Source organism: Sciurus vulgaris, assembly GCF_902686455.1.
Source record: "Sciurus vulgaris genome assembly, chromosome: 5".
Taxonomy (NCBI): Eukaryota; Metazoa; Chordata; class Mammalia; order Rodentia; family Sciuridae; genus Sciurus; species Sciurus vulgaris.
In genome coordinates, this window is record NC_136465.1 from 18,416,972 (window position 1) to 18,441,597 (window position 24,626).

The following is a 24,626-nucleotide window of genomic DNA, read 5'->3' on the forward strand; positions in this document are numbered from 1 at the left end:
TGGTTTCCTATTAGATCTTCAATTTGATGTGTCTGTTACTCAAGTAATCATCATTGGTACAATTTGCTAAGCATGCATGTAATAGCAAGCTCTGTGCTAAAGATTTTATAAATTATTCGTAGAGGATTTATTGTGGATCATCCATAGTAGAACCTTCACAGAAATTTAAGGCAAAATATAATCAGTCGACCTTCAGTGTCCAAGGGGAATTGGTCCCAAGGGCCAATATCAAATTTTGAGGATGCTCAAGTCCCTTACATAAAATGGTGTAATAGTTACATGTAATGTATGCAGTTCCCCTGTATACTTTAAATATCTCTAGATTACTTAAAATATCAAAAACAAATGTATGTTAATTATTTTTTAGACAATGATAAAACGTTCAGTGTAGACAAAATTTTAAGAATATTTTCAAGCATTTGTTGATTGAATTTGTGGATGTGGAACATACTGATAGAGTCAAGTGACTACATAATACTAATTTTAAGGAATTTACAATCTAGTACTAAAGTAAAAAAGGTAAATATACAGGAGATAACTAGAAAGAAATTTGAGGTATGAAATATAAGATGAGAAGGTAAGCAGGGTTGGTGAGCTGTATCATGGAAATCCTCCTAAGTGAAGCAGAAATTTAAGTTTGAAATAGTACATACTATTGCAGTGATTGAGTAAAACTAAGAGTTCCCAGATAAATATAACTGTTTAAATTTCAGTTTTACCAAGGTGGTGTTGGTGTAACTGAGCTCAAGGTAACCTAACATACCTAAATCTTTATTTCCTTATTCAGAAAATGGAAAGTAAATACTATCTCATTTAGTTTGTAGAGCATTAAATAAGTTTGTATAGAGGAGAATGTCATGTCATGTGTATATTTAGTGTGGAAAAAAGTTAAAAATTGAACAATGCATGAATATAAAAATTAAATAATATTTCATTGACAGTGACCTTGCAGAAATAAGCAGTACAGATTTGAGGAGGGAAGAAATTTTAGTTGGAAGGACCCTCTAGGCAACAAAAAGTCTGTTGTGTTTTTCCAGGAATTAAGTAATAGAAGTCTGGACCAAGGGTTGAACTTATGAAATAAGAGGAAAGGAAATTCTAAGAGTCTGGACAGAATCAACATACTCTGAAATTTATGATCAATGAAACTAGAAAGTCAGTATTAACAATAAAAATGGAGACGTTCATAAGAGATAATGAGCACGTGAATTTGAGTTTGAGTAAAAACTGGACAGTCATTTGTGCCATGGGACATTTAAAAACAGATTGGAATTCAATAGAAGGATTAAGACCAGAAAAAAATTCAGGGATAATTTAAGCATATGAACTGTGCATATAGGCAGGTAAATAAATCATAGCCCTTGCTTTTAAGAAACTAAGCTATTTAATAGAAAAGAAAAATTGTAAAACAAGTAATATGTACTATATTAGAGGCATGTAGAGCCAGTACACATGGGAACAATGAAAAAGAAGGTACTGGGAAAGCTAAGGAAGGTACAGTATACTACTAGAAACATGTCATGACTATAAGATTAATGATAGTCATAAAGCCCACTCAAGCATCTAACAGGCCCATAATACACTTCACGCAGTAGTGTGATACAAACTGGCCCCAGGGATTTCCAGGAGACAAAGCTACCGCCAAACAGATGAATCTTCCATGAACCTTAAGAGAAGGTTTATCCCTTTATCAAAGAAAGTCCAAAATACTGGAATAAGAAGAGGGGAGAATCGTCCAAACCTGAGAATTCGGTCATGGTGAAGGATGTATGTAAGTTGGTCATCTGACCCCCTTTTTGTTACCTGGTCCTTGCTGCTGATATTCCCACTTTTCATCTTGTAAGACCATTACAAACCGTGTGAGGATCACAGCCACTAAGATTCAACTTTGACTGAAATGGAACCAAAGGGGAGAAGGGGCCCCTGGGAAAGTAAACTGGGACCACCCAATTCCCTGTCCCCTGCCTCTGCAACCTGGAAGAAGACTTTACAACGAATGTGATATTTGAGCTGGGACTTCAAAAAAGAACCATGAGTTTGTTAATCAGAGAAAGTAGAAAAACTTCATATATGAAAATAAATAGGATCATTTAATTTCATGCTTCAAACTCTAAATATTTGAAATAACAGTTGAAATAAAGTTCAGACTCCCAGCTTTGGTTTTCAAAGCTCTACCTGAGGTGGAGGCTACTTCCCCTTCTATCTTTTACCATCTTGCCCTCCTTTATTGCCACAAATCTATGGGTCCTGATCACCCTTCAACTCACTAAGTTTATTATTTTCATGTGGCATTTTTCACTTAGGTTTTTCTCTCTTATAATAATATGGCTTATTTACTCTTTATTGTCTTTTACTCTTATCTCTACTCAAATATAACACTCTAAAGAGAGCCTTCCAGAATACCCAATCTAAATACCGCTCTCTGAATTATGTTCATTGTTTCCTTTTAAATAGTACTTCTCTTCAAGTTGTTGCATTTATTTATTTCTTCATTGTCTCTGTTTTCCCATAAATTAAGTCTCATGAATCCCGGAATTTTGTCTGAATTTCAGCTGTTTCTTCAGCTCCCAGAATCATAATAAATTCTATAAAGGTTTTTGAATAGAAGAATGAAAGAAAGAAAACAAATAATAGCTTTATGGTACAACTGCAGCAAGGAAGATGCCTTACACATAAAGATACAGAAAATATTTAATTTGTCCATCCAATTTAAATTAATCTGATTATATAAGAAAGACTATAGTTGCAGATAAGAATATTTTGTTTATGAAGTGGGTATGGTCTCTGGGTTGCAGAATAAGAATAGTTATACCTATGCCTAGCTTCAAAATAGGTCACTCTTTTTACAATGGGTATTTTTTCTAAGTGCTTGAATGTTCCAAAATGTCCTGAATTTACCTCCAGTATTTCAGAGCCTGCTTGTCTACTGCATTATTTCTAACAGCTACTAAACTTAGCCTGAAGTCTTTAGCCTAAGGCTAAATCTAACAAAACTCGTTGAAAGACTGAGTAGCTTATAGGATCACTAAAATTAAAAGAGAATTTACAGTGAATTAAATTGTGAGTTAAAGCCCAAGTCACATTTCAAAGTGAACATGTAAAATAACATATTCTTTAAAGTTCAAAAATAAAGTTTGTGAGAACATACGTTTAAGTTTACCAATCTCTATACATTCTAAAGATTGGAAATTTTACAAAATAGAAAAAAGGACCTGATAACTTTTTAAAGCTATTTTTCACTATTGTGTAGTAGTGCTTTGCTACTTAAAAATGCTGTGGCAGATGAGCAGCTTTGCATCATGTGGAAACATGTTCAAATGCAGAAGCTCAGGCCTTAGCCCCTGGACTTTTGACATCAAAATCTGCATTTTAATGAGATTTCCCATATAATTTGCATGTATATTAAAGTTTAAGAACTTAGCCCTAGTAGCTGTGTGAGGGAGAGAAATATCACAGTGCTGAAAATAAAATGAATCTATACCTGTGTAAAAGAGTAGTTGAAGTGCTAGACCAGTGAAACTAAGCAGAACAGACTAAATATCTGTGTAACTTGGATGCCCTACAAGTAAGGTACATTTGTGTGTGCGCGTGTGTGCACGTGTACACATGCATACTCCAGGTACTGTTGTTCTAAGCACTGTGTAAATTTACTAACTTCCTTCCATAAAACTTTAAAGTAGATGTAATTATTAACCCCATTTTACAGTTACAGAAGTTCAAGCTCAGAAAGGTCATTTTTGCTTTGCTGCTATGACCAAAAGACCTGACAAGAACAACTTAGGAGGAGGAAGCATTTATTTTGACTCATGATTTAAGAGGTTCATTCCATGGTTGGCCAAACCCAGAGCTCTGGGCCGGAGGTGAGGCAGAACATCATGGTGGAAGATCATGGCAGAGAAAAGCAGTGCAGGACATGGCAACTTGAGATCAGAGAGAGAGAACGCTCCATTCACAGGGACAAAATATAAACCCCATAGGCATATCCCCAGTGACCTACTTCCTCTAGCTCCACCTACCTACCTACAGTTACCACACAATTAATCCACATTAGTAGATTAATCCACTGATTAGGTTATAGCTCTCATAATCATTTCACTTCTGAGCATTCTTGCATCGTCTTTCACATGAGTGTTTGGAGGAAATCTCATCTAAACCATAACAGAAGTTTAATGAATTTCCCAAGGTTATACAGCTGGTAAATATTTTTTATGTTCCTCCGGAGGAAGCATGAAGATTCTAGCTGAATCCGTGACTGAGCAGGCAAGACTGTCTAATCATAGATGTCCATTATGCTACAGATTTAAAACAAAATTCTCTAATCAGTTTTATCAGTAATTAAGGTAAATTTTCTCCCATCCAACTAATGCTTGAGTCATATTTCCAAACTGCTTGGTACTCAGGAGGAGAATAAAGGAATGTTATTTATCGGCTACCCAAAAGTCCATCATTTAAGACCAGAGACTAGAAAGAGCAAACTACATACAAAATAAATTTTCAGTAATGAATAACAATACTCCACCTCTTCAAAAACAAATAACCCATATAACAAAACATTCTCCAAAGACAACATTCCAGATTAGTATTATCCTATTGAAACCTCTGCAATCATGGGATGTTCTGTATATTCATCCCCAATGTAGTAACCACTAGCCACATTAACTATTGAGAACTTGAATTATGACTAAGGCAATTGAGAAACTAAATTCTACTTTTATCTAATGTTAATTACTTTACATTTATATGTTCTTCCAGATAAGGCCTGAAGATTCCAACTAATACAGGGACTAAATGGACAAATCTATCTAGACTCAAAAGACTATTCTGCTGCAGCAGCTACCATATTGGACTGTTACATTTCAAATCTTTAACATCCTTCACAAATACTGTCAGATGTTTCTTTTAAGGTCAGCACCCTTCAGAGTTTGCTATGGACAGTCCTGTGATCAATAGTTATTATGTTTTTCATCCCTGTGTGATCGTGGCTAGCACTGATTTTCAAATTCATCATACTAAACTTTTGAGATCAGTCTGTTTTTGGCTTTATGTCCTATGGAAGATGATCAGTTTTCAAAATGAACTATGCATTGTAAAGCAAATGTCCAAGTGACCAATTTGTCTTTCTGTTTTAACTCTAATGTTTTTTGGCTAGTATTCATTTCATTTTCACAAAAGCCATAGAATATGTTTCGCCCGTCCTGCCCCCCCAAAGGATAATCAAAATAAGAGGTATTAAGTTTTCACAGATAAAGATTGCTCCCAGTGGAATGGTAGAAGACAAAAGTGAAGCTGTTTTTGAAATTACATGGCATCAGTCCATGTTCAAAGTAGCAATTACACAGTCATAGCCTCCAGACATCCCTGACCATCTGCCCATCGAAACCTGGAATAGTTACCACAGTAGCACACCCTTAGAGCAAAGTGAAGAACTCCATAAAAATTTGCTAAAAAGAATGCTTCTCTGAGAGCAGACAATGATTTGAACAAAGACACAAACTAGTGCAAAGTGACCCACAGCAGTGATACAGTATTAATCTCATCACTTTCTTGCTTAAAACCTGCCATATTGCATATTGATCTTTTTTTCCTCACTTTATACTTTGCATTATGGTTTGGACATTAGGTGTCTCCTGAAAAGCACGTGTTAGGCAATGTTGGAATGTTCAGAGGTAGTTAAAATAATTAGATCTTGAGAGCTATGATCCAATTAGCAAATTAATCCATTTGATGGATTAATAATTTGAATGACCAAGTGAGTGGTAACTGAAATAGCAATTTAGGATAAAGACAAAAAAATATTGAGATGAAGAAAGCATATATATAATCTTGAGCAACAGTCTCTCAACCCATATCCTTGTAAAAGGAGAGAAATACATATATGCAGGGAAAACTGGCACAGAATTGTTCAGTTGCATCCTGGCTCCAATCCTGCCCCTAATACAACCCTTCTATAAATACTGGACTCCCAGCTCAAGGCAGGCCTTCTCACTCTTAAGATATACCTTATTCTCCCTTAAACGTGTTTTCTACTTTCCCAAAAAAACATCTGTCTATGCCTTTGACTGGCATGTACTGAATTTCTTTTTCAACATATATGCCAAGAACCCCCCTGGTTCTGGGTTGAATTTCCCCTTCTCTCTAGGAACTCCTTGGACCCTTCTCTGGAGACAGTCTTTTCCTGTGACAGTAACTATAGGCAGGCGGGGCATGGCTAAAGGAAGAGCAATAGAGTCAGTCCACTAACCATGAACTGGTCCTCTGAAACTGTGAGCCCCAAATTAACTTTTCCTCTAAGTTTTTCTTGTCAGGTATTTCACAACGATGAAAACCTGACGGACACATTATAAATGTTTTGAAAATTGCCTCGTACATTCTATTCCAGGTCAGTTCTGACACTCAGTTTCAATGCCTTGAGCAGCACACCAAGGACCTGTTCCCCTCCCCTTCACAGACCAGACCAAGCACATCTATGGCTACTGCGGAGAGATCAAGGAATAGACAGGAGGGTGACTGTGCCTTGCATGTCAGCCTCCAATTAGCAGAGGCAGGATCCACTTAGAAGAACTCTCAAAGACATGTTGAACTGCTACACCCAAATCAAACTCTGTAGCCGTCTCTGTTTAACTCTTTATTCTTCTAGCAACCTCTTATAATTTTTTTCAATTATATCCCCTCAGATTTTGCATTCATGGGCACATATCTTTTAACTCTTTTGTTATTGTCCCTATGAAATGTCTTTTTATCCAGCCGCACATCTCAGAACTATCTTGGCTAATACTGCTTTCAGAATCTCTGCTTAATCTTAAACATCCTCTGCACCACCAGCACAGTGCTGTGAACAGGGCTGCCACCCACTCGGCTCACCTATGCTGAACTGAGACAGGAATAGCAGGCACAAAGGCACAAGAGAGACGGTATTAAGACACTGAGGTTTTTGTTGAAACGGCTTTAACAGAGGGTGGATTTGAAGGTAATGCATTCAACACATTTCTTACTCTTGATTTTTGTTTATTTTCAGTTTTGTCTGAAGCCAGGGTTAATTTCCCCCTTTTTTCTAAAATGTAGTTTACAGGCCAATTTTGGTATTTCTATTTGCTGTCTATAATTCAGTCTTGGGAACACTAAAATTGATTTTGCTTTTCCCAGAAAAAAATATTTTCTTTTGAATGAAGCAATATCAAAGTTAAACAGAGGTCAATCAATCGTTGAATAGTTTTAATGAAATAGCCAATTAGAATGTAGCAGCTGTCAACCCTTCTGATTTGGGAAAGAAACTGTAAAACAGATGTTTGTGGTTTGTTTACTGGATCAGAGAAAATTATTTCCACCCTGTTTTGTTGAGATTTCCTGATGATTGAAGGAAAGTTCTAATAGGAAATGCTTTGTTTTCCCTCTATATTCTAAATTCAAATATGTCAAGGTCTCTGAATTAAATGATGATGGCAATCAGTGGATTACTTACTATATGCATCATTGGAAAGGTAATTCTTGAATGATAGAGTGAGGAAGTGGTACTTTGGCCTAATTGGCTCTGCGGTCTATTTGTAAAGGAAAGTCTGGTGCTCTGATAAAATTAGACAAGAGCATTTCGCATTTTTCAGGGATCATGTGATTAACTCCTCAATACTTCCCAATCACGCCTGCATGTGAGAGTAGTTCATCCATTTTTCACCTTCTATCAGGATGTGCCAGTTTAAAAAATGTTTTCTCATTTGGTTATTTACTGCAAGCAGCACAATTCAACAATGTAGCCAGATTCTTTTAAACTCACAAGGTGGTGAGTTTAAAACAGCACTAGAATATTTCTCAACAGAGGTGGAGAGAATGTTGATAGGAATATAAATTGCATTATAAATATTGCACTGCATGGTGAATTAATACCTTCTACAGTAGTGATCTCCAGTTTGTTTTGCTTTTGAATGTGTGTGGTTCTCATCAGAAAATGATTTGCATGCATCTCCAAAACATGTAGATTCAGTTACTTGTTAGTTACATGAGTACATTGCATTAAAATTATATTAAGTGAATTAAAATTCACAACAAAAGTAAAAATGAGAGCCTGATAAATTTATTTTTTTTAATTTTTTTCATTTTGTAGCAACATGATAAATTTTAAGTGAAAGTTTAGGTGAAATAAAACATACTATTAATATAATACAAATTTTAAAGCAATGCAAAAATTTTAATTAGTCATCAAAAACAATTTTGATTTTTTCTGAACACATTCAGGGTATTTTCATTTTTGAAAATGTTTAATAAATTTGATAATCACTTTTCAATGTAGTTCAAAGAAATAATTATTTTCATGGCATTACTAGACTTTCCAAGTACTTGTAACTGCAATAAAAAATTGGTTGCTAATGAACTCTGTTCTGAAACCAAATGCATAGTTACATATCACAATTTCTGTAGACAAAAGTTTTCTAATTTTTTTTTCTTTGTACCAGGGATTTAACCCAGGGACACTTAACCACTGAGCCACATCCCAAGTCCATTTAAATATAGGTCTTGCTAAGTTGCTTAGGACCTTGCTAGGTTGCTTAGGACCTTACTAAGTTTCTGAGACTGGCTTTGAACTCATGATCCTCCTGCCTCAGCCTTCTGAACCTCTGGGATTACAGGAGTACACCACAAGAGGCTTATTTTCTAACTTTTTAATTGATAAATAAATGTATATATTTACCATGTACACATCATGTTTGATATGTATACCTTGTAGAATAGCTAAATTGAGGTAGTTAACATAAAATAACTATCAGTTGCTGTTGAATATACTTTATTACTTTGAAAATAGTGTGTCAACACTCTAATACAGTAAACTAAAGATGAGACTGTTTTTCCCTGTTGAATTGTGGAAAATTTTTAAAGTAGGACAAATACTGCAAGACCCTCTGTACTCTTCATCCATTTCAGTCCCTATCAGCTCATAGACTTCTTGGTTTTTCTAGACCCTCACAAACTCCCTGACCACTGCCCTGGATTATTTGAAATGAATTCTAGATGTCATATAATTTAATCTGTACATATTTTAATATATTTCTTAAGCTGTGTATTTATTAAATAAACTACAAGAATATTAATACAAAAGTCTAACAAATATGCCTTAATATTATAAAATATCCAGATAGGCATTATTTCCATTTCTCAATTGTATATTTTACAGACCTTCAAGTTTATTTTGATAGTTAAATTTCATGACTATGATAGCTGAAAAAGAGATATGACAAAAGCATAAGGTAAGACTACACATTGCATATTTAAAATAAGTTAAATTACGAATGCTAGTGAGCCTTCTTGATAATTTTGGACATTGTTGCCTTACCTCATAAGACCTATTAGACTGCCACTGTTCATCCTTTTGTAGTAGGGTTGACAGAAGGGCGCTCAGGAGCAATGGAGGTGTTCAGCTCAGCTGTCTTCTTGTTACTCTCTTGCTTACTTTACTGGTATCACTATCAGACCCAGAGTTTTTTTTTTTTGTTGTTGTTGTTGTTGTTGTTGTTATTTTATGGTACTCTCTTTAAGTCACCTGTACATATTATTTGAGGTATTTTAGCTAAAAACAGATAATATGTCATAAATCCACCAAGTCCCACTTAAACGCAGGTGTGTTGCAGGATATTTCTGTGCTGCGTGTTTTGCCAAACTATTGTTCTTCCCCCAGAATATTTTGTTATAAAGAACTCAAGACGAACCTAAATATGGAATGAGGGTTCCAGGGTCAATCCATATATTTTACATTACCAAGTCTGTTTTTCCCAGACAGTTCCCATGGTGTTTTATTCTGGTTTTGTGTGTTTGCTCTTTCTCCTCTTGGCATTTTATTTTGAGGAATTTCTATCAATCTCTCTTCAAGCACATTGATCTTCTCACATCCAGTTTATTGACAAGCCCATGAAAGGCACCCTTCATTTCTGTTTCAGTGTTTTTTATTTTCAACACATCTTTTGATTCTTTCTTACAGAGCTTCGCTTTCATCTTTCTTCTTTCCGTCCATCTGGTCTTGCATATTGTCTATTTTTCCAACAGAGCATTCAATATATTAATCACAGTATTTTAAATTCCCTATCTCATGATTTCATGATCTATGTCACATCTAAATTTAATTCCGATGTTTGTTTTGTCTCTTCAGACTGATTTTTCTTGTCTTTTAGCATACTTTGTAATTCTTTTGTTAAAAACCAGACCCATTGTTGTATTAGGTCATAGGACCAGTAAACCACTTTTCAAGATGAAGTTTAGTCACTGTGGTTATGAATTTGACTGTATTCAATGTCTTCAGCCATAAGTTACAGAGGCTTCACATTCCTCTATTGTCCTCTTTTCCCTCTCTCTTTTATATTTTTTCTATCTTTTTGGTCTCTCATACTTCAATCTGGACATTTTTTATTCTGATCTATATTTCAACTCATTTATTCTCTTTTCAATTTTGCTCAGCCTGCTAAGCCTATTCATTGAGTTCTTTAACTTGACTACTGTATTTTTCAGTGCAAAATTTCCTTTTGGTTTTTTGTGATTTACATTTCTCTGCCAAGATGCCTATATTATCCTTTAACATCTTGAATATATTAATCATAGTTATTTACAAATTTATGTCTAATAATTACATTACTGGATCTCCTGGTTATTTTTCCCTTGGTGTTTGATTAATTATTGTCTTCTAGAATGCCTGATGATTTTTCATTTAATGTTAGAAACTATATATGGAAATTATAGATATTTTGAATCTCAAGATGATATTATTTTTCCGTAGAAAGATTTTACTTTTGCTTCTTTTACTGAAGTGCTACGAATCCCAAATCATTTAAATCTTATCTGCAACTGAGATGATTCTAATTTGGGCCTTATTTCTGATTTACTCTTGATTCTTAGTATGGGATGCTTCAGGTTCATAGCATAAAACTTAAAGTGTTTACTCCAGTTTTGTGTCACTGGAATTTCATGTGTCCATAAAGTTTTACAGCCTCAGTCGCCACTTTGGAATTTGCAGATCCTGGGTTCACCCCTCAAAACTTCCATTTGCTCTGAGATCTTGGTCTCACAAATCTGCCATTTGGCAGCTTTCTTGCAGCTTCAAATAGATTTTATTTTATTTTTGTCCAGAACTTCTAGTTCTAAGTTAGGTTTAGAATTACTGAAAATACTTTTTTTTTTTTCCTTTTTTCCAATAGGACCATAGGGAGTTATAACATTTGTTTAGTTTCTGTATCTTAGTGATCAGAAATTTTGGTACCACAGCAATTAAAGTATCAAATAAATTCTGACCTAGAAATGGAATACTTGCCCTTTGCACCCCCCCCCCCAATCACACTGGGGAGCCAAATCACTTAGTTTTTATGATATGGTCTTTAAATTTTTACCAGAAGTCAGTGTCATATGCATGAAATTTCTTTTTGTAATTTTCCTGCAAACACCAGTTCTAGCCAAGGCAACAGAATTTTATGGCATCTAAGAACTGCAAAGTAGCCTGTGAAGTTAAATATAGCTTTCTGTGGTTAAGCAAGCTCTATAGGTGATAGTTTCTTCTTTAAAGCGCTAGAGCTAGTTTGTTCAATTTCATGATTCCACAAACTCAAGTAATAATTTTAATGATTTTCACACATTTGGCGGTCATCTCAGGGGACAATAAGTGAACTTTTCAAAATTGCAATAGGTTCCAAACTCCTAAAGATGTCCCCCCACTTAATTAATGCCTTTTATGTTCCCTGGTCCATGCAAATGCTCTGTAAGTATTTGACATATGCATGAGTGAGTGGATGCATGCAAACAAAATTATTCTCCAGATTTTCAATGTTCTACTGAAACATTAAATCTCAAGCTGAGTACAATATTCCATCTGTATTCTTACCAATATCAAGTGGAGCAAGGGAATCATCTCTGAAATTTTGACAGAATTTTAATTGGAGGAAAACATTAAGAAGAACAGAATGCAAATAACACAGTAGCTCAGGTTAAAAATCAGAATAGATTGATTTTGGTTCTGGCAATTATTTGCCTTCAGAGCTTAAAATAATTTTCAAAGGTTTGTATATCTGAAATCTGTGCCAAATTAAGCTTATAGTATTTTCATAATAACTTATTTTTTTAGAGAAAGATTGCAGTCTCTGACATTATTACCCTATGTACATATATATATGCATGACTGGTGTGAGTCTACATCATGTACAACCAGAAGAATGAGAATTTTCCATACCTGACTTCCTGTGATAGGTGGCGGTTAAAATGATTGCATAAAATTACCTTTAGGCTCTGTTATAAGGTGTATAATAGAAACATAAATAAATTTCATGTTTAGACTTGGAAAGAAAAATATATTGCAATTGTTATCTCTCTACAGTATTATGGAAAATGCAAACATATAGTAATAAATTAGATTAAATTGGGAAAAATAGAAATTTGAGGAGTGTTTAATAATTTCCAATATATTTTTTCAATATATTAAAAACATTAATCAACATAGTATTATTTCTTTATCAATGTTTTATTTATTATATTCTATCTACTCTTTGAAACTTTCTTAAATTAATGAAAATAATAACTGAGAGAATAATGTGTATGTTTGATAGATGATATTTAGAGTACTGATTGCTTCAATTTTTTTAAACTTAAATGCATTTACATTATAGCAACTTTTTTCTTTTTAAAAAATTATATCTAGTAGCAATGCCATGAACTGTCAAATTAGACTAACTATATAGAGTTGCCCAAACTGGCCTCAAACTTGCCGTCTTCCATTCTCAGACTCCCAGGTAGCTGAGTTATAGGTAATAACCACTTTTAAGAGAACTTTGGATAATGTTTATAACTGGTTAAACAATTAAATACATTCACAATTTCAAGTTGTATTTATGAGTTTGTTTAATGTATTTGATTTCCTTCTTAAGTACTGCAGTTTTCTTCAAATAGATCCTGTCTGATTACTTACATAACTCTTATAAATGTAATAGATTTAATTCTTAAGTGATTCTTAAGTTCTCTAGATGTCCTAACAGTATGCACAAATTAGTAATACTTTATATTAAAAACCACCAGTCTAAATTATCCAGCTTTACATATTAAATTTAAATAATGAGACTTTCATTCTAGTAAACCAAACCAAATTCTTGTTAAAATTACTAAAATGTAAGACCTTGATGTACACTTTCCTTCTGAACACAAAAGTATTAATTCTAACATATTGTTTCTCTTATATCTTTAAATACTTAATCCATCTTATTCCTGTGATTAAAGGATGCTTCTTACCTATGAGAAAATAATATCTAACTCAGTTCACTACCTCTCTTCCTTATTCATTCAATCAGCAGATATTTCCTGCATATCTACCATGTATCAAACACTGTTCTGGGCACTCTTTACAGTACGATGAGCAAAGTAAGGAAAAATGCCTGCTCTCATGGGTTTTAAGAGAGAGGACAAACAATAAACAAGATAAATAAGTACACTTTATAGCATGCTAAAAGGTCATGGAGAAGACTAAACCTGCAACGAGGCTTGACACAAGTTTAAATATCATCTCCAGAGATCTGAGAACTGAGGTTATTTCCAATTGCAATTTTGAGATAGGAGGGCAAGAGATATAAATCTGCAGATATTCAGAAACTTTGATTTTACCATCTATCATTTGAGCCTCCCTTCTGACCATGAGGTCATGGACTACAAAATTCATATAGGGATTGGTCTCACAACTTACCTTACCTAATTTTTCTTTCACTTGCCAAAGTCTTTAACCTTCATTCAAGCAGTTACTTCAGAGAATTTTACATATTTTTAGCTTTTAAGATGTGTAAAGTTATCCCTTCTAGTGCTAGTAAAACCTGTGGCTACAAGTATGAACTTATTCTACCTTCAGAAACATGTCATTTTCTTTTTAAATGCACAAAATATAGGTATCCCTTGAAATTGTAGTAATGGATGTTTTTCCTGAGAAAATCTATAATTATTGCATTTAGAAAATGATAATTGGAATATATTTAAAATGCTAATAGTTCCCCAAAATAATCATATTAGATTCACGTAAACAAAAGATTTTGCTAATTTATATCTGAAGATGACATTAACAGTTTTTAAAATTTGATTTGGCCAGTTACACTGAAATATCTGCTTCCACCAATGGAGTTTGATATGAATAATAGTGCAAATTTTCCATGCACAAATTCAACAAAAAGTAAATTGCCAATATTTCTAGGTGCATTTTAAAATTTTGGCCATTAATTTGCTGTGTGACTCCAAGAACATTTCCAAACAGGCTGGATGAAAATTCGCTGATTACATTTTAGAAAGACATGATACAAACATGTCTAACAAAAATCTATAGTACATATTAAATTACACTGCTTGTGTGCAGACAAGTGATGTCATTAACAAATTAAAGCTTATTCAGTTTAATGTTTTGAATGGAGAAATGCAATTGTTTGACAGATTATTAACTCCGAAGTAGAATATTCCTGGTACTCCTACTCCAAGACCAAAATTGCATCAAGTAGCCAGACGGAGGAAGTTGTTTGAGCTGGAAAACCTTTCCCCAAGGACTGGAGGGAGGAAAAAAGCCATCTGTGTTTCATGAGTACTTAGAATGGGGAGGTGACAGGACTTTCAAGGGGAGATGACAGGGCCTTTGGAGGGACTACATGGCTATTCCCTAGAAAGGTTTTATTTAAGGCACAAGAGGATTCCAGCCTAAGTAGAGACTCTCATATCCCAGCATGACAAGGAATCAGCAGAGCTTCCTGCAAGGGATCCTTTCTCATAGAAAAAGTTCAATTACTAGGTTATCCTGTTCAAAACCAGACACCCAGCAGCCACTCTGGTCAATTAAATGCAAGGAATTCTTGCATGCAAACTTAAGCTTTTAAGGTCAGAAAACTTATTATTTTCACTCTAAACAACTTTGATATTGGGTGCTTTAATCAAAATTTTAAAAATGCTTTAATCAAATTTAATTTGATTAATTTAATTTGATTAAAATGCTTTAATCAAAATTTTAAAATTCTTAGGGATTAGTTGATGTGCCTTTTTTTTTCTCCCACTGATTCTCTATTGTCAGAGTACTCTCATTTTCCCACTATATCTGAAACTGTCTATGACTCCAGTGACAGTTAAAGAAGAAAAGAAATGACAGAAAAATAATTAGAAAAGGAGGGAAGAGTAGCAGAAAGAAAATGTACTCAGAAATACATTTCTAGAAAAAGATGTAGCATTTGAAGAAATGTTTAGTCCTCTGAAATCTTTCTGTCGGATTGTGATACTTAAAAAGGATAATAATAATTCACCAGCATCTTTGTTAAATCCTAGCTTGAGGGTACACTTAAGAAGACAGTTGTAAGTTTATTTCCTATGTATTACTGGATTCTGAAGACACTCCTGGTCGCAAGCAGAATCAGTTCCATGTCATATATTTATTTAATCAGCACATTATTCTTTCTTTTTCTTTATTTTTAACTCTAATTATTACAAATCTGTGCTTTGCATGTGTTCTCTTTAGAACTAAAATCTGCTCTTACCTCTTTAGTAGCTTAGATTAGATGCTAGTGAAAAGAAAAATTAGAGAGTAAAATATGATTCAGATAATTTTTTCCCAAAGATTCCTGCTCAAAACAGTGGTTATTTGATGGTAATTACTTCAAAATAGTTAGATTTTCCCCAGATTCATTGTGAGAAAAAACTCTTTAAAAAAATAAAACTTATTTGTTCAGAAGTCTTATGTTTGTCACTAATTTTAGAAGTATTTGGAGAACACTGGAGCTTGCAAAATCCCCCCCTCCAAAAAGACTTTCCATAAAATCTTAGAATACATGACCAATAGAAAGTTAATGCATGAAAGGAAGGAAAATCATTATTAGGAAGGAATTACCTACTCACATGTCCACTTCATTCCACTTTCAATCCCCCTCACTGAACTTCAGGCTCATATTCAACCACCTACTTCACATCTCATCTTGCATGTTTAAGAGGCATCTCAAATTCAGTGTATCCAAAAAGCAAACACCTGTTCCAGAAGATAATGGAAGGAAATGAAGTTATAAGATCATGAGGATTGATAAAATAAAAAGCTTTGGAAACTAACCTAAGGAATTTATAAAAGCTTCCAGAGAGTTGTGAGCAGGAGACAATGTGATCAAAAGAAAATGAGAAAACTGGCCTTACCAGCAAGAACAGGAATCCATGAGGAGGAGACAACAGAGGCAGAACAGTTTAATTCAAATATGTTTGGAACATCTATCACAATGTGGATACTTAGAGTACACTAGATAGTAGAGATACAGAGACCATAAAACAGAGAATTTATACTTTAGTAGAAGAAAAAGCAAAAACCAAATAGCGATAATACCTTGTGCTGGTGTAGTGGTCATGACATATGATTGTAATTTCATTGTTAGATTTCCCAAATGAACTGAAAGCAATCTTAAGTCAAAGACTTTGCCTATTTTTTTTATTTCTCTATCTCCAGCTTTGAGTGTAGTGAATATGACTTAGTGAATATTATATAAATACTTTATGAAGGAATGAGCAAAACTGAAGGGAATTGAGAAGATGTAAATGGGTAGTATTGCCAACACAAAGGCAGTGGATATAAGGTAAGATTTGAAGAAGTGGGAGCAAATTTGGCATTTTAGGAAAACAGAACTGCTTAGAAAATTCTGGGACACTTGGTTTGTGGTTACAGAATATAACTTGAGATGTGGAGAACAGAATAAAATATGAGTTCAAGAAATATGAGTGCATCATGTCATGTATGCATCTGTAAGCCACTTTAAGATTTATTCCATGTACATATAGTGGGGAGTCAGCAAAGGGTTCTCAGCAAAGAATTGATAGCTGAGGCAGATATGATATGGTACTGATATGAAGAATGGATTTAAGAAAGTCAATAGGCAAGTAGCAAAATGTTTTGTTGTCCATTAATCTGGAGTTTTGGAGTGAAGGCAAACTGGAACATGACATAATGACTTCTTTGATTATTCTCTCCCTTTGTTTTATACTTGATTTGGAGCCATTTGAATCCTGCCTTCAGCACTGCCCTTGCTCCAGGACTGGGGAGCAAATCTGTCCATAATGAGAAGTAATTAAGAAGGGAGATCTGAGAGCCTACAGGACAAGCAGGGTTGCTCCTCTCATTCTGACTTCATGACTAAATTTAATAACCTGGCTGCTGCCTTGTTCTCACAATCATGCCAAAAACTCTACCCATTGTCCACCACGGTTGTGGCCATGTCTGTGTTGATCATTACTGTAATTGCATAACTATCACTAGTCTACATAATATTTTTGAGTGAATTAGAAAAAGTTACCCTCTGTGGGAAGAAAAACTAGGATTTGAGACTCATAGGATTGGAATTTAGTCCTCACTGACTCCCTTGCTGGATACCTTTCTGTTCACAGACTGTATAACTGCACATATTGGCCTTGACAGAATCCTATGTCTTATCCCTGAACCTCAACTTCACGACCCTCATGTTGCCACCAGACACTGTGTTGATCGCTGGCCTGGATTTCTAACCATTTCCTTCTCCTTGAAACTCAGCTGAACTTCTCCTAGCTACGGGACAATTTAGGATCTTAGGGGGGAAATGGTTTTAGTTGAACTTTTATTTTAGAGGAATATTCATTTTTTTCAATTAGATTTAGAAATCCTGTATTAAGAATTCAAACTGCATTTCTTTTTGTAAGTTCTTTACACATTATTATTAATTAATATCTGGTTTTATCATGCAGTTAAGCTTCCATTTAGTAGTCTATACTATTTGCTTTTCTTCCTCAAGAGTTCTATCTAAACCATAAATCTGGTGTTTAATATATGTGTGGATCCCTTTCAGTGATCTTTATTCTGTCTCATTGTCTATATGTATATTGTTTCACCAATATCACATTGTAGTAACTATCTTTATAAAAATTATTTATAGTATATATATGAGAGAAATGTGTGTATGTGTATATTATTTGCACTAAGATTTTGTGGATTTTTGCCTAGAAGTCTACTAGTTTTATTTTAATATAGTCATACAAACCTTTTTTGGTAATGTTTACATGGTGTATTCTTTCAATACCTTTTTTCTTAACTATCTTTAACCTTTTATATTTTATGAGAATATCTTGGAAGCAGTATATAGTTGACTTTGTTGTTGCTGTTTTCCAATATGGTAATCTTTGCCTTGTAATTGAAGAGATCAGTTCAATTTTATTTAATTTAATAACTGATATGTTTGTGTTCAATTCTATAATCTTTTTATTTGTTAGTCATCTTGTTTATATTTTCTTTTCTCTAATTTAAGCTAGTCAGTTGCTCCAAATATATATGATTTCAAGTATTTTAGCAGAATCCCCTCACTATAATACCTGTGTCTTCAGAAATATAGAACTTAAGCAAATATAAAAATGTGCCTTGAGTGAGGCAGATGTAAAATGAACAGTGAGGAGGGTCAGAAGACACCAGAATTTGAGAAAGAATGGGTAGGCAGCTATGAATAAGACAAGTAAATCTTAAGAAACAACATATATTAAATTCCAGTATTGAAGGGGGTAAGCTTTTGTTTTGTTTTATTTTATTTTTATTCATTTACTTTTTTTTTTTTTTTTTTTTTTTTTTGGTACCAGGGATTGAATCTAGGAGCACTTAACCACTGAGCCACATCCTCAGCCCTTTTTATATTTTATTTTGAGACAAGGTCTTACTAAGTTGCTGAGGGTCTCACTAAGTTGCTAAGGTTGGTGTTGAACTTGTGATCTTCCTGCCTTTGCCTCCGTAGCTGCTGGGATTACAGGCATGCACCACTGTGCCGTGCTAGAAGGGGCTAAGTTATATCTAACAGAGTGTCCAAGGAGAAAATACTGAGCACTCTGATTAATTTTTAGGTATTTACATTAGTCAGTTTGGACTGCACATAAAACAACCCTGTAATTACTATGTCATGAAAATGAATATTTATTTTTCCCACTAAAGATCATGTGAATCAATTTGTAGGTTCTGTGTCAGAGGTGGCTCTAATCTATATGTTTATTCTGGAGTCCAAAAAGTGGAAGAAGTCTGAATTGTCAAGAGGAATACATAGAAATAGACAATGACTTTTAAGATATGAATTAACATGTGCACACTATCACTTCCACCCACATTCCATTGACAAAAACAAGTTCCATGGAGAAGACCAGTATCAGACAGGACAAGAAGGTCTCTTTCTTCTGAAGAGGTAGGGAGTGTAAAGAATAAGTATGTGCTTAACAATAGACTAACCAATCTGTGTCTAACTAGAGAATGCTTTTACAGCACTATTTTCTGTGTGTTTTGCTCATGGCAGCAAAAATATTATCCTTGGACTTCTGTACCTTTTAATTTTGATCTTTATGAATCTTTAAATGAAGTCTAGAAAGCAGCTAGGTTCCTTAAAAATTCAGCTTTCAATACACTACCATACATTTCAGAACTTGAAAAAAATTTATATAAGATATTTAACTCCTTTCCATCTCCCCCCATAACAGGAATTCTGTAGTGCTCTTCAGATACAGGAAATGTCTTTTTCAGCAGGCAATTTCAGCTGAATTAAGTCTAATGTAGGAGCAAATACTGAGGACAAATGTGTTCCTGGACCTTAGGGTGTTTGCAATTAAAGTCTGAAATTTTTATGTTTTGAAACTGATTAACATAATAGGCATCTGAATAAAGTAGAACTTCAGAATGTAAATATAATGATATTGTTTAAATAGATTTTACTTTTTACTCTTTTGCTTTTTTGCATCTTACATTTTTTAAAAAGAATTTTTTTAATTGACATGAAGTTGTACTTATTTATAGAGTATAACATTATAGTTGGATACTCACCTACAGTGTGTTAATTATTAAATCGGGGTAGTTGATATTTTATGGTATTTACTATTAGAGAAGTACAACAGATTCCCAGTGTATTAGAAGTGGTATCATACAGAATAAGACGAAAGCACTTCCAAGAAGGCATTCACATAATAGTAATGCATAACACTTTCTCCTTACTAAGCATAAAAGTATAAAACCTCTGCATGCAAGAAATACTGGAATTAAAGATGAATGCAGAAAGATGCATATCCAAAAGAGCACAAATAAAAGAAACGCCTCCAGTCAAATGGATAAATGTAGCAAAATGAATAGTACAGAATAAGGTGGCAGAATATTGGAGCAGCTATCAGTGATGGAAGTTTCATTACCTAATATCTTCAGATAAAAGAATTCATCGTAGATAACTCAAAAGAAATAACTGCAAAAGTATTTATGACAATACTAAAAATTACATTATAGTTTTTTACATTATAAAAGAACAAAACAAACTCAATGAAAGTTTTTAATGGATTTAGTTGACCCAGAAGGGTACATCAATGTTGTTTCATTGATGCTGAAAAGACACCAGCAGCAAAAACAGCCCAAGTTAGCCACATACACAGAATATAAAGGATGAAAGAAATTGGGAGATTTAGAAATAAGAGAAATCCAATCTGAAAAAAAAAATCTAGAAGCTTCAGAAGAAACAGATAGCAAAGGAAGGGAAAAAAAAGAGTGGGAGGGTGGGAAGGAAGGAAGATAGAAAAAGCAGGAAGGGAAAAGGCGAGTGAGAGGAAGCACCAGACCCAAGGCAACTACCAACTTTACCTCTCGGGTCCAGTGTAGATTTTTACTTTGTTATTGTTTTCATTCTATGAGAATTTTTCATTTTTTTAATGTTAAAAAATGTTTCAAAAATACCTCTAGCATTTTATATGTGCTATACTGGAAAGGTTTCTCTGAACACTTAGACTCTTTATTGCCAGAAATAAAAGTCCCTGCTTATAAAAATCTTCACCAAGTCTACAGAGGAAATTAGATTCTTATATTACCATACAGTTTTCCAAATCTTGTCACTGGTCTGAGAAGCTTAGTTTTTCCAAACCACATACTTTTCTTTCAAGATAATTTGCATACATAAATTTTGAGAGTATATTATAAAAAATCTGCCTTCAGGTCTGTTATGGTGTGGATGTGAGGTGTCCCCCAAAAGCTCACATGTGAGACAACACACTAGGGTTCAGAGGAGACATGATTGGGTTGTAAGAGTCTTAACCCAATCAGTGAATTAATCCCTGATGGGATTAATTGAAGTGGTAGGGTGCAACTGGAGGAGTTGGGAATTGGTGTGTGGCTTTGGGGTATACATTTTGTATCTGGAGAGTATAGACTCTCTCTCTCTCTCTTTCCCTTCCTGATGATGCAAGCTGCTTCCCTCTGCCACACTCTTCTACCATGATATTCTGCCTCACCTCAAGCCCTGAGGAATGGAGTTGCCTTCTATGGACTAAGACCTCTGAAACTGTGAGCCCCCAAATAGACTTTTCCTCCTTTAAAATTGTTCTGGTCAGATCTTTTAGTCATGGCAGCGAAAAAGCCGACTAAAACAAGGTCCTATAGTGAATCCATTTTTTGAGATAAGTTGTGCTCTGTAAGAAGCTCCACTGTGGGAAAGGGGTACAGGGTACCATATGAGGAATTTTTGAAGGAAGATTGTTTGGTTAATATCCAGATTTTATTCCACTCTCTTTAGTTTTGAACCCCAAATGTACAAGACAGTATTCAAAATACAAAGCATGTCTTGTCTCCATTGTGCATGTGCCACAGGTCAAAGTATGATGATTAATGAACTTCCTTCTTATTGTTGCTTCTTCCTTCAAAATCATGGCTTCTTTGAAGCTTATCTTCTTAACATGCCATCCAAGAACTTCTTCTCTGTCACAGACTATTCTCTGAATCATTCTCCTTCATTCACAAATGTGCTGAAATCCTTGTCTTTTGCTGCTCATTGCCAGGGTGAATAAACTGGCTTCTTGCATTCCATTTTCTTCAATTTTCTCTACCACCTTTTCCAGCCACTCCTACTGTAGGCCCTCTCATTACCTGTAACTGAATTATCACAGAAATTCCTATTTCATGCATCTCACACTGTGACTTGCTCACTGAACTTTGGTAGCTTCTGCCAGTTCAATTACTCTCATAGTCCAGTCTGCCCCAACACTTTGATTTCATCCAATCTACCTTTTCAATATCACAATTTCCTCCTTTCTTCAATGTCCTAGTTACTCATGCTCAATGGCCATCATATCACTTTTATGCAAACATCCCAGAAATCTTTCACTTACTCTCACTCATAAACTCACTAGAAAAAAAACAAATCACACCCTTTGTTGAATCCAGCTATCTTTGCTCCATTTACAGCATAAAAGAAAAAATATATATGACCACATAACTTGTGATTGAATGATTACATGCTATAAAATCATAACTGTCCCCACCAGGGAGGTAGGCCCAAAGAGCCAGGCCCAGTGCAGAGCCACTGGGTAAGACATCCCCGCTGGGGGTGGGGGGTAGGCCCAGAGACCCAGGCCCAGACCAGCAAGGCCCCAGCTCGCAGTCTAGTGCCCCTGCGGGTGACCATCTGTCAACACATGGAGGCACCTCTGCCAACAAACAGGGAATATACCCCACCTGGAGGCCATCATCCCAGGGGGCCAGCATCCTTTTTGGGTCAGTGCATTATCAAGTTCCTCCAAGACATCAGGTTACTGAAGACTAGGAAGTGAGTTATTGGAAACCTGCAGGGACACTGAAATACCTCAGATTTGCACTCCTAGAGGGGAAGATACCTGAACAATATGAGAAAACAAGGGAAGAAAGTGTCCCAAACAAACCTAGATGCTACATCAATAAAATCCAATGACAGCATGGCAGAAGAAATGTCTGAAAGGGAGTTCAGAATGTACATAATTAAAATGATCAGAGAAGCAAATGATGAGATAAGAAAGCAAATGCAGGTATTGAATGATCTCACCAATCACCAGTTAAAAGAGCAAATGCAGGAAGCAAACGATCATTTCAATAAAAAGATACAGATTCTGAAAAAAAAACAAACAGAAATTCTTGAAATGAAGGAAACAATAAACCAAATCAAAAGCTCCATAGAAAGCATAACCAATAGGATAGAACACCTGGAAGACAGAACCTCAGACATTGGAGACAAAGTACTTAATCTTGAAAACAAAGTTGACCAAACAGAGAAGATGGTAAGAAATCATGAACAGAATCTCCAAGAATTAAGGGATATCATGAAAAGGCCAAATTAAGAATTATTGGGATTGAGGAAGGCACAGAGAAACAAACCAAAGGAATGAACAATCTCTTCAATGAAATAATATCAGAAAATTTCCCAAATCTGAAGAATGAAATAGAAATTCAAATACAAGAGGCTTATTGGACACAGAATGTACAAAATTACAACAGACCCACACCAAGGCACATTATAATGAAAATACCTAACATTCAAAATAAAGATGGAATTTTAAAGGCTTCGAGAAAAAAAAAAATCAAATTACATTCAGGGGGAAACCAATATGGATATCAGCAGATTTCTCAACCCAGACCCTAAAAGCTAGAAGGGCCTAGAAAAGCATTTTTCAAGCTCTGAAAGAAAATGGATGCCAACCAAGAATGTTATGATCAGAAAAACTTACCTTCATATTTGAAAACAAAATAAAATCATTCCATGATAAACAAAAGCTAAAAGAATTTACAAATAGAAATCCGGTACTATAGAACATTCTCAGCAAAATATTCCATGAGAAAGAAATGAAAAACATTGATGTAAGTCAGCAAAGGGAGGAACTACCTTAAAGGAACAGCCAAATAAAGGAGAAACCAAGTTAAAAACCAAAAATAAGCAAAAATGACTGGGAATACAAATCATATCTCAATAATAACCCTGAAAGTTAACGGCCTGAACTCATCAATCAAAAGACACAGACTCGCAGATTGAACTAAAAAGAAAGACCCAACAATATGCTGCTTTCAAGAGACTCGTCTCATAGAAAAGGATACCCACAGACAAAAGGTGAAAAGATAGGAAAAAAATACCATACACATGAACTCAGTAAAAAAGTGGGGATATCTATCCTCATATCATATAAAGTGGACTTCAAGCCAAAGTTAGTCAGAAGGGATAAAGAAGGACATTTCATACTGCTTAAGGGAAACATAAATCAGGAAGACATAACAATCATAAATATTTATGCCCCAAACAATGGCTCATCCATGATGTCAAACAAATCCTTCTCAATTCCAGGAACCAAATAGACCACAACACAATAATACTAGGTTACTTTAATACACCTTTGTCACCACTGGACAGATCTTCCAAACAAAAATTGAACAAAGAATCCATAGATCTCAATAAAACAATCAATAATTTAGGCCTAACAGACATATATAGAATATTCCATTTATCAATGAGCGTATACACTTTCTTCTCAGCAGCACATGGATCCCACTCTAAAATAGACCATAAGATATGCCACAAAGCTAATGTTAGCAAATACAAAAAGATATCGATACTAACTTGTATTCTATCAGATCATAATGGAATGAAATTATAAATCAATGACAAAATAAAAAACAGAAACTACTCCAACACCTAGAGATTAAATAGTATGCTATTGAATGATACATGGATTATGGAAGACATCAGGGGGAAATAAAAAATTTCTTAGAGGTAAACAAGAACAAAGATAAAACATATCAAAATCTCTGGGACACTAGGAAAGCAGTACTAAGAGGAAAATTTATTTCATGGAGCGCATTGAATAAAAGAAGA